The sequence below is a fragment of the Bubalus kerabau genome, chromosome X (assembly GCF_029407905.1).
Source record: "Bubalus kerabau isolate K-KA32 ecotype Philippines breed swamp buffalo chromosome X, PCC_UOA_SB_1v2, whole genome shotgun sequence".
In the NCBI taxonomy this organism is placed as follows: Eukaryota; Metazoa; Chordata; class Mammalia; order Artiodactyla; family Bovidae; genus Bubalus; species Bubalus kerabau.
The window spans coordinates 52,957,217-52,969,827 of record NC_073647.1 but is presented as its reverse complement, the minus strand read 5'-3'; the positions used below and the strand labels follow the sequence as shown (position 1 = coordinate 52,969,827).

The 12,611-nt window shown below is 35.6% G+C and overlaps 1 protein-coding gene across 2 annotated transcripts in view; it reads right to left on the bottom strand.

Moving 5' to 3' along the window:
* Positions 1-12,611, bottom strand: part of PCDH11X (protocadherin 11 X-linked) — a 758,129-nt gene that overhangs the window by 179,392 nt on the left and 566,126 nt on the right. The gene's annotated exons all lie outside the window — the stretch shown is intronic.

Below are 12,611 nucleotides of genomic sequence, written 5' to 3'. Positions count from 1 at the left end.
TTATTCATCTAATGGTGAGAGGTAAATGACAAACCCTACAGTTACTTCTTTTTCTGGTCCTGCAACAATTCAAATACCAGTCTATCTAAATAGTATAATAGTAGATGGAAAAAATCATAGCCCAATAGCTTTTTTGATTAGTTTTTATGATGTATCATAGTTATAATTGAAACTCTATGAGAAAGGCCTTATTTCCCTTCTAAAACAAAACCTTTAATATATTCCATTCACATAAGCATAGTGATAGCATTAAATATAGAAATAGGCTTTTTCCCCTATGAAGCCTTTATGAAGTATTTGTTTATTGTAATGCACTTGCTTGTTAATTGTTTAGTTTCTTGCTTAAGCTAGCAAATAACCTAGAAAGGATAGTGTCATTACTCAGCCACTAAATGAAGTACCTGTAAAGGTCAATTTCAAGTTAACAATCTTTCCCAGTGGTTCCAGTGAAAGAACAGTATGGAACCGAGAGAGGAAACAAACTAGGCAACATATCTGAAGGACACAACATCACTAAAAGATAGCTGAAATAAAATGGTGTTAATAGGCATGCTCTTCATTTCAGTTTTACTCTTTGATTTCAAGCTGTTTTTCCCATCTCTGTCATTCTTTTGTCCTTAAAATGACTATATTTCCCTTGCTACTGCTACTGCTAAGTCACTTCAGTCATGTCTGACTCTGAGCGACCCCACAGATGTCAGCCCACCAGGCTCCTCCGTCCCTGGGATTCTTCGGGCAAGAACACTGGAGTGGGTTGCCATTCCCTTCTCCAATGCATGAAAGTGAAAAGTGAAAGTGAAGTCGCTCAGTCATGTCCAACTCTTAGTGACCCCATGGACCGCAGCCTGCCAGGCTCCTCCATCCATGGGATTTTCCCGGCAAGAGTACTGGAGTGGGGTGCCATTGCCTTCTCCGATTTCCCTTGCAATAGGTTTTATTAGTGTTGTTAATATATTGTTATTAATAGCATTGTGGTAGCTATTGAAATAGTATTGTTAGGAAATGACTCCTGTAAATAAAAATTTTTTTGTCAAGAACTATTTTTAGAATTATGTATTTATATGACTGTCATACAGTTGGACCTCTCACCTATGGGCTCTTCATTCATTAATTCAACCAACCATGAATAGATAATATTTGATAAAGAAATTCCAGAAAGTTCCAAAAAGCAAACTTAAATTTGTCTTGGGTAGCAAGTATTTACATAGCATTTACATTGCATTTACAACTATTTACATGGCCTTTACATTGTATTTATAACTATTTGCATAACATTTACATTGTATTAGGTATTATAAGTAATCTAGAGATAATTTAATGGAAAAAGCAATGGCACCCCACTCCAGTACTCTTGCCTGGAAAATCCCATGGACAGAGGAGCCTGGTAGGCTGCAGTCCATGAGGTCGCAAAGAGTCGGATACGACTGAGCGACTTCACTTTCACTTGTCACTTTCATGCATTGGAGAAGGAAATGGCAACCCACTCCAGTGTTCTTGCCTGGAGAATCCGAGGGACAGGGGAGCCTGGTGGGCTGCTGTCCATTGGGTCGCACAGAGTCGGACACGACTGAAGCGACTTAGCATCAGCAGCAGCAGAGATGATTTAAAATATACAGAGGGTGTGTGTAGGTTATATGCAGATACTAAGCCATTTTATATAAGACACTTGAGCATTTTTGGAACTCAATATATGTAAGGGTCCAGGAACCAAACCCCATGGATACAGAGAGACTACTATATATATTCATATTTGTACTTAGATGAGTAGAAACATGATAAGATTAAAGCAAGACAAAGACTTCATACAGCTCTAAGGTTATACTCCTGTCTTCATGATTAAACTCACTTTTTTCATATATTTTTATATTGTACTTAACCCCACTCAGCCTCAGTTTTTCCATTTGTAAAATATTGATTAAAAATATCTTTCTTCTTCAGTTACTTTAAGTGATATAATGAGCAGAAAGTACATAGTAAATATGGAGTAAATGTTTATTTTTGTTGTCACTCTTGTTAGTGTTCTTCCTCATACATATTTGATTCAGCCACCTATGCATTTGGAGAATATTGCATATAATTCTGGAAACTCTTAGTAGTAATTACCTAGGGCCAAGTGGGTTATATCTAAGGTAATACTGAACATTTAGTACTTGTTTTCAGTTTGGTTCACTTTGGACGCTCAATCGTGTCCAACTCTGCGACCCCATGGACTGCAGTATGCCAGGCTCCCCTGTCCATCACCAATTCCCGGAGCTTACTCAAACTCATGTCCATAAAATCAGAGATGCCATCCAACCATCTTATCCTCTGTCAGACTCTTCTCTTCCTGCTTTCAATCTTTCCTAGCATCAGTGTCTTTTCCAATGAGTCAGTTCTTCCCATCAGGTGGCCAAAGTATTGGAGTTTCAGCTTCAACATCAGTCCCTCCAATGAATATTCAGTACTGATTTCCTTTAGGATTGATTTGTTTGATCTCCTTGCAGTCCAAATGACTCTCAAGAGTCTTCTCCAATACCACAGTTCAAAAGCATGAAGTCTTCAGCACTCAGCTTTCTTTGTAGTCCAACTCTCACATCCATACATGACTACTGGAAAAAACATAGCTTTGACTAGATGGACCTTTGCCAGAAAAGTAATGTCTCTGATTTTTAATATGCTGTCTAGGTTGGTCATAGCTTTTCCTCCAAGGAGCAAGCATCTTTTAATTTCATGGCTGCAGTCACCATCTACAGTGATTTTGGAGCCCCAAAAAATAAAGTCTGTCACTGTTTCCAGTGTTTCCCCATCTATTTGCCAAGAAGTGATGGGACCGGATGCTATTATCTTAGTTTTTTCAATGCTGAGTTTTAAGCCATCTTTTTCACTCTCCTCTTTCACGTTCATCAAGAGGCTCTTTAGCTCTTCTTTGCTTTCTGCCATAAGGGTGATGCCATCTGCGTATCTGAGGTTATTGATATATCTCCCAGCAGTCTTGATTCCAGCTTGTGCTTCATCCACCTGGGCATTTCACATGATGTAGTCTGCATATAAGTTATATAAGCAGGGTGACAATATACAGCCTTGACGTACTCCTTTCCTTATTAGGAACCATTCTGTTGTTCCATGTCCAGTTCTAACTGTTGCTTCTTGACCTGCATACAGATTTCTCAAGAGGGAGGTAAAGTGGTCTGGTATTCCCATCTCTTTCAGAAGTTTCCCAGAGTTTGTTTTGATCCACACAGTCAAAGGCTTTAGCATAGTCAATAAAGCAGAAATAGATGTTTTTCTGGAACTCTCTTGCTTTTCTATGATCCTGCTGATGTTGACAATTTGATCTCTGATTCCTCTGCCTTTTCTAAATCCAGCTTGAACATCTGGAAGTTCACTATTCATGTACTGTTGAAGCCTGGCTTCGAGAATTTTGAGCATTACTTTACTAGTGTGTGAGATGAGTGCAATTGTGTGGTAGTTTAAACATTCTTTGGCATTGCCTTTCTTTGGGATTGGAATGAATCCCAATTCACTTCTTTTCTCCTTCTGGGAAATACTTGTGTGTGCACATAAATATTTAAGATCAAATTTCTGTAATATATAACTTACTAAATCATCCATATGAGAATATCAATAAAAAGTTAATGACAATAGTTATAATTTAAAAAACTATATATCAACAAAGTATATGTTTCTGCTACTAAAGTTTAAAAACAGAATACACTGTGTATGCCATGTGTGCAATTATGTGGAAGCTATATGTGAATATAATAAAAAACTGAAACAAATAATCATTGATATTTGAGTAATGGAGATAAGAAGATTGAAATTAATTTCTCTTTGCATCCTAATATCTTCATATATTGCTAGAATTAACTATGTATAATTAATTACAATAATGAGTTTAAAATCTATAACACCCTTTACTTGCTAGCGATATGAGCAAGCCTAGTGATTTATTCATCATATATTCTTTGTATTGTTGATTTGGTTGAACAAAATGTGTGTGTGTGAGAGAGAGAGAGAGAGATCTTTGTCTTTGTTAGATTTGCCCATTTTCTCTCTCCATTGTAAGTTCTATAAAAGGAGAAGTGGACAAGCAGAACAAATTTTAGAAGGAGTATATAGTATATATATAGTATATATACTCAAAGGAGTATGAAAGATAACTTTTGTCTACCATGGTGATTGTTCTTCATATTTTATTTTTCTCACTAGCTAATTGCCATAAACACATGTAGCATTTGTGTTACCATTCATAAAAGTGAGCAATGTAAGAGAACGTAAAATGAAACATGTTTGCTTGGTTAGGTACATATAGAATGTCATATCCCATAGTTTTTTGGTACCAACCAAAACCCATTAACTGTGGTAACAATTCTGGGTACTGCATGTTGCCTTTAACTAAATTGCTGAGCATACATGAATATTGATTTGAATTACACCATGATGCTCACTTAGCAAAGTAAAAAAAAAAAAAGTGTAATATTTTAAGAAAGCACAGGAAAGGTTAGCAATAAATGGCAGCATTTCAAAATGTATTCTGTACTCACTAGACACAAATCAGAAAGCCTTGTTCTACTAATCAGTATTATTTTGCCTTTACAAATTTTAATTTATCATTGATAATAACAACTCGAATCTATACAGCATGCATGATATGACAGGCCTGTGTTAAGCACTTTACATGTAAAACCTCATTTCATTTTCTTGATAACCCTATCTGAGGTAGATAAACATGGTTATCTGCCCTTAACATAGAAAATAACTGAGCTAAATAAATCTTAGCTCTGTGACCATGATCTCATTCTTAATACATAGAAAACCTGGATCTTAAAACTCAATCCAACTTATTTAATTCTATATTTTGTAACCTGACCAAATTTTTAAAGCCTCACATTCAAAGTCCTCATGCACTGACATATATATATATATATATATATATATATATAATCTTGAACAATCAAAATTTAAGCTGACAGTTTTGCAGGATGGTTTCAGGATATGTATTGTAGACAAGCATATATGATAAATAACCAACTGACAGAGAAACATGGACTTACCATGCACTCTCAAGATAACCAGAAGCCCCATGTAAAAGCTCTATAATATCAAGCATGGAGATAATAAGGGAAAATTCAAGTAGTTATCAAAGTTATCTAAATATTTCCACAAAGCAGTTTTATGGTTAATAAAATCTTTTAGTTTAGCTTACATACAGCTCTGTCCACAGAGCAATGAGACTGCTTTCAAAACGTGTGTAAAATGAGGCATTTTTAGAGAGAATTTGAATTCTTCTAATAAAGTGTTGTTATTTATTAGACAGTGCCTACTTTATTCTGCAAAGAGAAATTGTTTTAAAAAATAATGATAGTTTCATTGACTAGGACTTTTCATGGTATATAGTCTGTGAAGTCTTTAAATGACCATGAATTTCTTGGTCTTCAAGGATGTTAATAGTTTGCTTAACCTCTCACTGATCATTAAAACTGATGAAAACATTTGACTACTACAGAATTTTTTGCCTTTACCTTAGATAGTATTCTTTCCAATTTTTTTCTAAAGGAGTCTATTTTCCCTTAGTTAGAAAAATAATGAAAGACTTACTGAAATTTTAGGTTATCATATATTAAATCAACCATTTTAATGCCTAGGCACTTTGAAATAATAAAGATGCTGACCTATACCCATATAGTGGATGTTAAACATTAATCTTACACAAGTGCAAGAGTAAAAAGTATCCCACAGGAGAAGCAAAAAGATTTATGCAAATAAACTTCAACTACCCAATCTTTGTACTTCAAAAGACAACTTTTGCTTCTACTGACTATTCTTATTTTCGTCTTTGCATTTGCATGTGGTCTTTGATTGCTGGATATCACAGGCAGGAAATTTCTGTTTGACAACTGTCACAAAGCATGGCAGAATCAAGTTTAGCTACAATATATGGAATTCCCAGGAATGTGGAAAATTCTAAGTCAAGGGATAGAAGCATCAGTTTTGAAATGCAAATAGGCAATAAAAACATCTTAAGACCAAATAAATATGGCATTAGAAAGGTGATTTCACATTATGGGTTTTAGCATGAAATAAGCTAGAAAATGTCAAAAATAAGTTAATGGAGAAGGCAATGGCACCCCCACTCCAGTACTTTTGCCTAGAAAATCCCATGGACGGAGGAGCCTTGTAGGCTGCAGTCCATGGGGTTGCGAAGAGTCGGATACGACTGAGCAACTTCACTTTCATGCATTGGAGAAGGAAATGGCAACCCACTCCAGTGTTCTTGCCTGGAGAATCCCAGGGACGGGGAAGCCTGGTGTGCTGCCGTCTTTGGGGTTGAACAGAGTTGGACACAACTGAAGCGACTTAGTAGCAGCAATCATATTTTCAGAGAAATTGTACTTCCATCGCTACTACTACTACTGTCACTATTTCTACTGAAACTACTACTACTAAGAATAACATTTAATAAGAAGTATTGTGTATTGAGACATTTTATGTCTATTGATATATTTAATGCTAGCAGTAGTCAGGGGAGGTAGTTACCATTACCAGTTGGGTAAATTGAGTTTCAAAGAAGCTATGAAACTTGTTAATTTCAAATAGCTAGTAAATAGGGCATCCAGGATCTAACCTCAGGTATTTCTAATGCTAAATGTTTAAGCCTTTCTCCAATACTCTTATACACTTAAGTATGAGAAGAAAAAAAGATCTGATGGAACTGCTTAGGTTTGCTATGGATTATAAATCTTGTTTCAAAATAGTCTACAGATGTTTACTTACTGATTTTTTACCCAGACAATATTACAACTGAGAAATAATTAAGATATTTTACAAAACACTGAAAAATATTGTCAATAGTTACTGTCAGTTTATAATCATACTTGATATATTGTGAACTGAAGACCAGTATTAGAGAGACAAAGACAGAGAGATGGAACTTTTAAAAAAGAACTATCCTTGTAACAAATGGAAATTTTCATATTTGTACAACCTAGAGTTTGGGACTCTTCAGACAAACTGGTAGAATGGTGAAGAAATCTGAGCCAAAAATGTAGAGATATACTTTATAGGCTAAAAAAGGATAAACAAGGAACATCTACATATCAAATTATTTTTGTCTATCAGTATGTCTTCGATTAAATGTTACTCCTGGAGCAACCTGTTCAGGGATAATTCCAAAACAAGTGATGACAACATGTTCTTTCCAATTAACATTTCTTCACTCTTGTTCCTATCATATTTCCACTCTCTAATTCCAACATTTGGAATCTAAGTTTTATTGATGACTTTCTCCTCTTCCATCCTTGACTGCAATTGTTTTTTTATAGTATGTATTTGCCTGTCTTTCAGACATAAACATTTTAATTGTGCTTCTGGTACTGAAGAAACAGAATTGAACTTTTCAATGTAGAAGGACACAATACCTATCAGAAACTAGTTTTTTAAGTAAGTACAGGGACTTCATGAGATTAAAATTTCAGAAAAGCAGTTACTTGGTTTAGCAGACCTGGAAAGAGAGTTTCCAAAATCTACCAGCTTTAAATTCTTTAAAACTTAAAATACAAAGTAACTTTACTTTTCTCAAAGTTCTTTCTGATATTGGTCTCTGAACAGTTTTGACTATATAGTAAACTACTTGTAAAGAGTCCCAAATAAAAGAAACTAGTAATATTATGTCAATAACAGAAAAAAAACCAAACAAACAAATCTGACATCACTGTTTTCATAATTTCACAATGGTATCTTTCACAATGGCACTAAAAATTCCCAATAATGTCTAATTAAATTTCTAAACTGAATGAATTATTGGGTGCATAATAACAGACAATAATTGCCTTGGATATAAAGAAGAAGCTAATTTGGGAACTCCTTTTGAAAAATAAGTTTTGACTAACTGATTAACCAATCAAATTCAGCATTTACTGTTCCATTTAGAGAAATTTGTACATTTCTCTGCATCTTAAGCAATTTTCTGATGGGATTATGGAAGCCAGTTTCTTTTCAATGTGTCAGCAGAGATAAAGGATGATAGATAATAACCATGTATTTGGTTTCTATGCTGTCCCTTTAAAACAAAATCAGAGGACATTGATGGAAGTGAGGTAAGTCTTTAAAGATACAGCCTAAGTCCACAAGTTCAAATTCAATTTCTACAAAGGAGGCTAAGAAGTAGTGTAATTATTCAAGAGTAATTCAAATGATCATTCCTTAACTAAGAATTTTTACATGTTTGTATATATCTATATGGTGTATGTGTGTGTGTAGAGAGAGAGAGAGAATGTGTGACAGCGAGATAGAAATTTTCCGCCTTTATCAACTCTCCCTACTCTCTAAATATATATCTACCAAATGAGCAAATCAAACCAAACACTTTAATGCTTATCTGGCAAATAAAAAGCTCTTAAGGGGCTTTTAGCACAGCTATTCATCACCCCCACGTTTTTCACCCTCTATCATTTGATAGTATAATCCACTATAGTAAAATCAAAGGATATTATATGCTTTTACCCTTATTATACTTTCTTCTGTCTAAAATATCAGTAGTTTCATGTACCCTGATTTCATCCCAGTGGTGTCTCAAAGAAAGAATATTACTCTGTTTCACTTTTCCCTCATAATCCCTCATGTACATGGGTATATGACCTCAGCTAATGCTAAAAGAAAATTTTATTAAATTCCAGAGTGAGCTGTGCACCATTATTTGTATCTTCCTATTACTTCTGCCTATAATCCTATCTTTTCTGCTTCTCTTCCTAGAAAAAGCTTAATCATTCTCCAAATTCAATTCGAATACATGTCCTTCTATGATTTTCTTATATAGTCATTCTCACAGTATTCTCTGCCTAGCATTTGGTAATGTTTTTGGAGAAAATGTTAAATATATTGTTTTACAATTTATGGTTTCTTTATCTTCCTCTGATACTACCATGAGTTTGTCTTAAGCAAGCACTATGTTTATAATCTTCAGATTTTAGCACAGTTCTAGGCACAAAATTTTCCTAGAAAATTTGATGATTAAATCATATGAGGTTTGGTACTTCCTCTGACATTAATAGGGCACCAATAATTTGTTCTACTAATGAAGGTAACATTTACATTACATTCATTTGCCAAGTCCATCCAGGTTTAAAAAAAATAAAAATAAAGTACAGTTTTGTTTTAGTTGTTACACTTTCATTGATTACCTGAGTTGTTTTCTCAACTCTCCACTTGATTTTGGTTAAGAAAGTATAGCAACAATAAGTGAAAAACAGTGTCCCTAAATTAAAGGATTCTATTCATTCTAACAGGAATGTTATGGTTCAAGGTCACTTCTCTGAAGCCAGTTCTGCATAACTGAAATTATTCAGATGATTAAAAAAGCAATCTAGCTAGCGAACAAAACAAAAAATGCCGCTGTTAAGTAAAAGGAATTTGAAATATGTAAACTGCTATTTGTTGATTAATATTTATCAAGCAGATGCCAATCTTTCTCTGCACTTTATGCTACATAGGTCTAGCATGAATAAGTTGTACATATTACAGAATATTTTAGTATGGCATAGAGTGTACAGTTAATATCTCTGCACATCCATGTGCATCTATAAAAGATGTATAGCAATTCAACTTGCTTAAGGCTCTCTGGGAGGTATATATATTGATTGCACTCTTCCTGTGGCATGTACTTCCCAGGGGGATGGAAAGAGATTAGCAAAATTCACATTGATACTTGAAATAAAAAGAAACTAAATGGGAACCCAAGTCATGGCATATTATAAAGCATCCAAATTTAAATGTATTGAATCTGCACCTATGGAGATTTTCATAGAAGTACTGATTTATCCTGGTCTCCAAACATTGCAATTTTCATTCTTCATAGACTTAAAAAATGGTCTACTGTCCCTTAGGTTTTAATCTTATGCCCTATTTATATGATTGAGAATCTAAATGTTTTAGGTATTATAAAAAGCACTCCAGTGTTCTTTGTTGGTTTATTTAATAACATTGTGCAAAGAACTGTTTGAGGCTAGTATTAGTATCATTTAAATAAACTTATACAAGCATAATATGTTCAAGAAAACATTACATAGCAGATATTCTAATGTAAGGACAATTATAAATGAATCATACTTTTCCTTAGTATGATTGCAGTGTGTAATGATGGAAAGACTATAGCTTTTGCCCAGATAGATGTAGGTTTGTCTTCTCAGAACATAAGTCACCAAATATGTGATCTTACCTCAGTCCCTCAGCCTAAGATTCTGTTTTTCATCTTCAAAGAGATCTAAAAGCACCTACCTTTGTGTAAAGTGTTTTGTAATGTTCTTGTCACATTAGTTCAGTTAAGTCACTCAGTCGTGTCCGATTGTTTGCAACACAATGGACTGCAGCATGCCAGGCCTCCCTGTTCATCACCAACTTCCAGAGTTTAATCAAACTACTGTCCATTGAGTCGGTGGTGCCATCCAACCATCTCATCCTCTGTCATCCCCCTCTCCTCCCACCTTCAATCTTTCCCATCATCAGGGTCTTTTCAAATGAGCCAGTCTTTTGCATCAGGTGCCAAAGTGTTGCAGTTTCAGCTTCCACATAAGTGCTTCCATGAATATTCAAGATTGATCTCCTTTAGGATAGGCTGGTTGGACCTTCTTGCAGTCCAAGGGACCCCAAGAGTCTTCTCCAACACCACAGTTCAAAAGCATCAATTCTTTGGCACCCAGCCTTCTTTATAGTCCAACTCTCACATCCACACATGACTACTGGAAAAACCATAGCCTGACTAGACAGACCTTTGTTGGCAAAGTAATGTCTCTGCTTTTTAATATGCTGTCTAGTTTGGTCATAACTTTTCTTCCAAGGAGTAAGTGTCTTTTAATTTCATGGCTGCAGTCACCATCTGCACTAATTGTGGAGCACCTCAAATAAAACCAGCCACTGTTTCCATTGTTTCCCCATCTATTTGCAATGAAGTTATGGGACCAGATGCCATGATCTTAGTTTTCTGAATGAGGAGTTTTAAGAAAAGTTTTTCATTCTCCTCTTTCACTTTCATCAAGAGGCTCTTTATTTCTTCTTCACCTTCTGCCATAAAGGTGGTGTCATCTCATTATCTGAAGTTATTGGTATTTCTCCCGGCAATCTACATTCCAGCTTGTGCTTCATCTATCCTGGTGTCTCTCATGTTTTATTCTGTATAAACTTAAATAAGCAAGATGACGATATACAGCCTTGATGTACTCCTATTCCTATTTGGAAGCAGTCTGCAGTCTGTTGTTCCATGTCCAGTTCTAACTGTTGCTTCCTGACCTGCATACAGATTTCTCAAGAGGCAGGTCAGGTGGTCTGGTATTCCCATCTCTTTCAGAATTTTCCACAGTTTATTGTGATCCACACAGTCAAAGGCTTTGGCATATTCAATAAAGCAGAAATAGGTGTTTTTCTGGAACTCTCTTGTTTTTTCAATGATCCAGTGGATGTTGGTAATGTGATCTCTGGTTCCTCTGCCTTTTCTAAAACCAGCTTGAACATCTGGAAGTTCATGGTTCACATATTTCTGAAGCCTGGCTTGGAGAATTTTGAACATTACTTTACTAGTGTGTGAGATGAGTGCAATTGCGTGGTAGTTGGAACATTCTTTGGCATTGCCGTTCTTTGGGATCAGAATGAAAACTGACTTTTTCCAGTCCTGTGGCCACTGCTGAGTTTTCCAAATGTGCTGGCATATTGAGTGCAGCACTTTCACAGATTTGAAATAGCTCCACTGGAATTCCATCATCTCCACTAGCTTTGTTCGTAGTGATGCTTTCTAAGTCCCACTTGACTTCACATTCCAGGATGTCTGGCTCTAGGTTAGTGATCACACCATCATGATTATCTGGGTTGTGAAGGTCTTTTTTGTACAGTTCTTCTGTGTATTCTTGCCACTTCTTCTTAATATCTTCTGCTTCTGTTGTGTCCATCCAATTACTGTACTTTATTCAGCCCATCCCTAGTTTTCTTGAAGAGATCTCTAGTCTTTCCCATTCTATTGTTTTCCTCTATTTCTTTCCATTGGTCACTGAGGAAGGCTTTCTTATCTCTCCTTGCTATTCTTTGGAACTCTGCATTCAAATGGGTATACCTTTCCTTTTCTCCTTTGCATTTTGCTCTCTTAATTTCACGGCTATTTGTAAGGTCTCCTCAGACAGCTGTTTTCCTCTTTTGCATTTCTTTTTCTTGGCGATGGTCTCGATTCCTGTCTCCTGTACAAAGTCATGAACCTCCATCCATAGTTCATCAGGCACTCTGTCTATCTGATCTAGTCCCTTGAATCTATTTGTCACTTCCACTGTATAATCGTAAGGAATTTGATTTACATCATACCTGAATGGTCTAGTGGTTTTCCCTCACTTCTTCAATTTAAGTCTGAATTTGGTAATAAGGAGTTCATGGTCTGAGCCACAGTCATCTCCCGCTCTAGTATTTTCTGTCTCTATATAGTTTCTCTATCTTTTGCTGTGATTATAATCAATATGATTTTGGTGTTGACCATCTGGTGATGTCCATGTGCAGAGTCTTCTCTTGTGTTGTTGGAAGAGGGTGTTTTCCATCACCAGTGCATTCACTTGGCAAAACTCTATTAGCCTTTTACCAGCTGTATCTGTACTCCAAAGCCACAT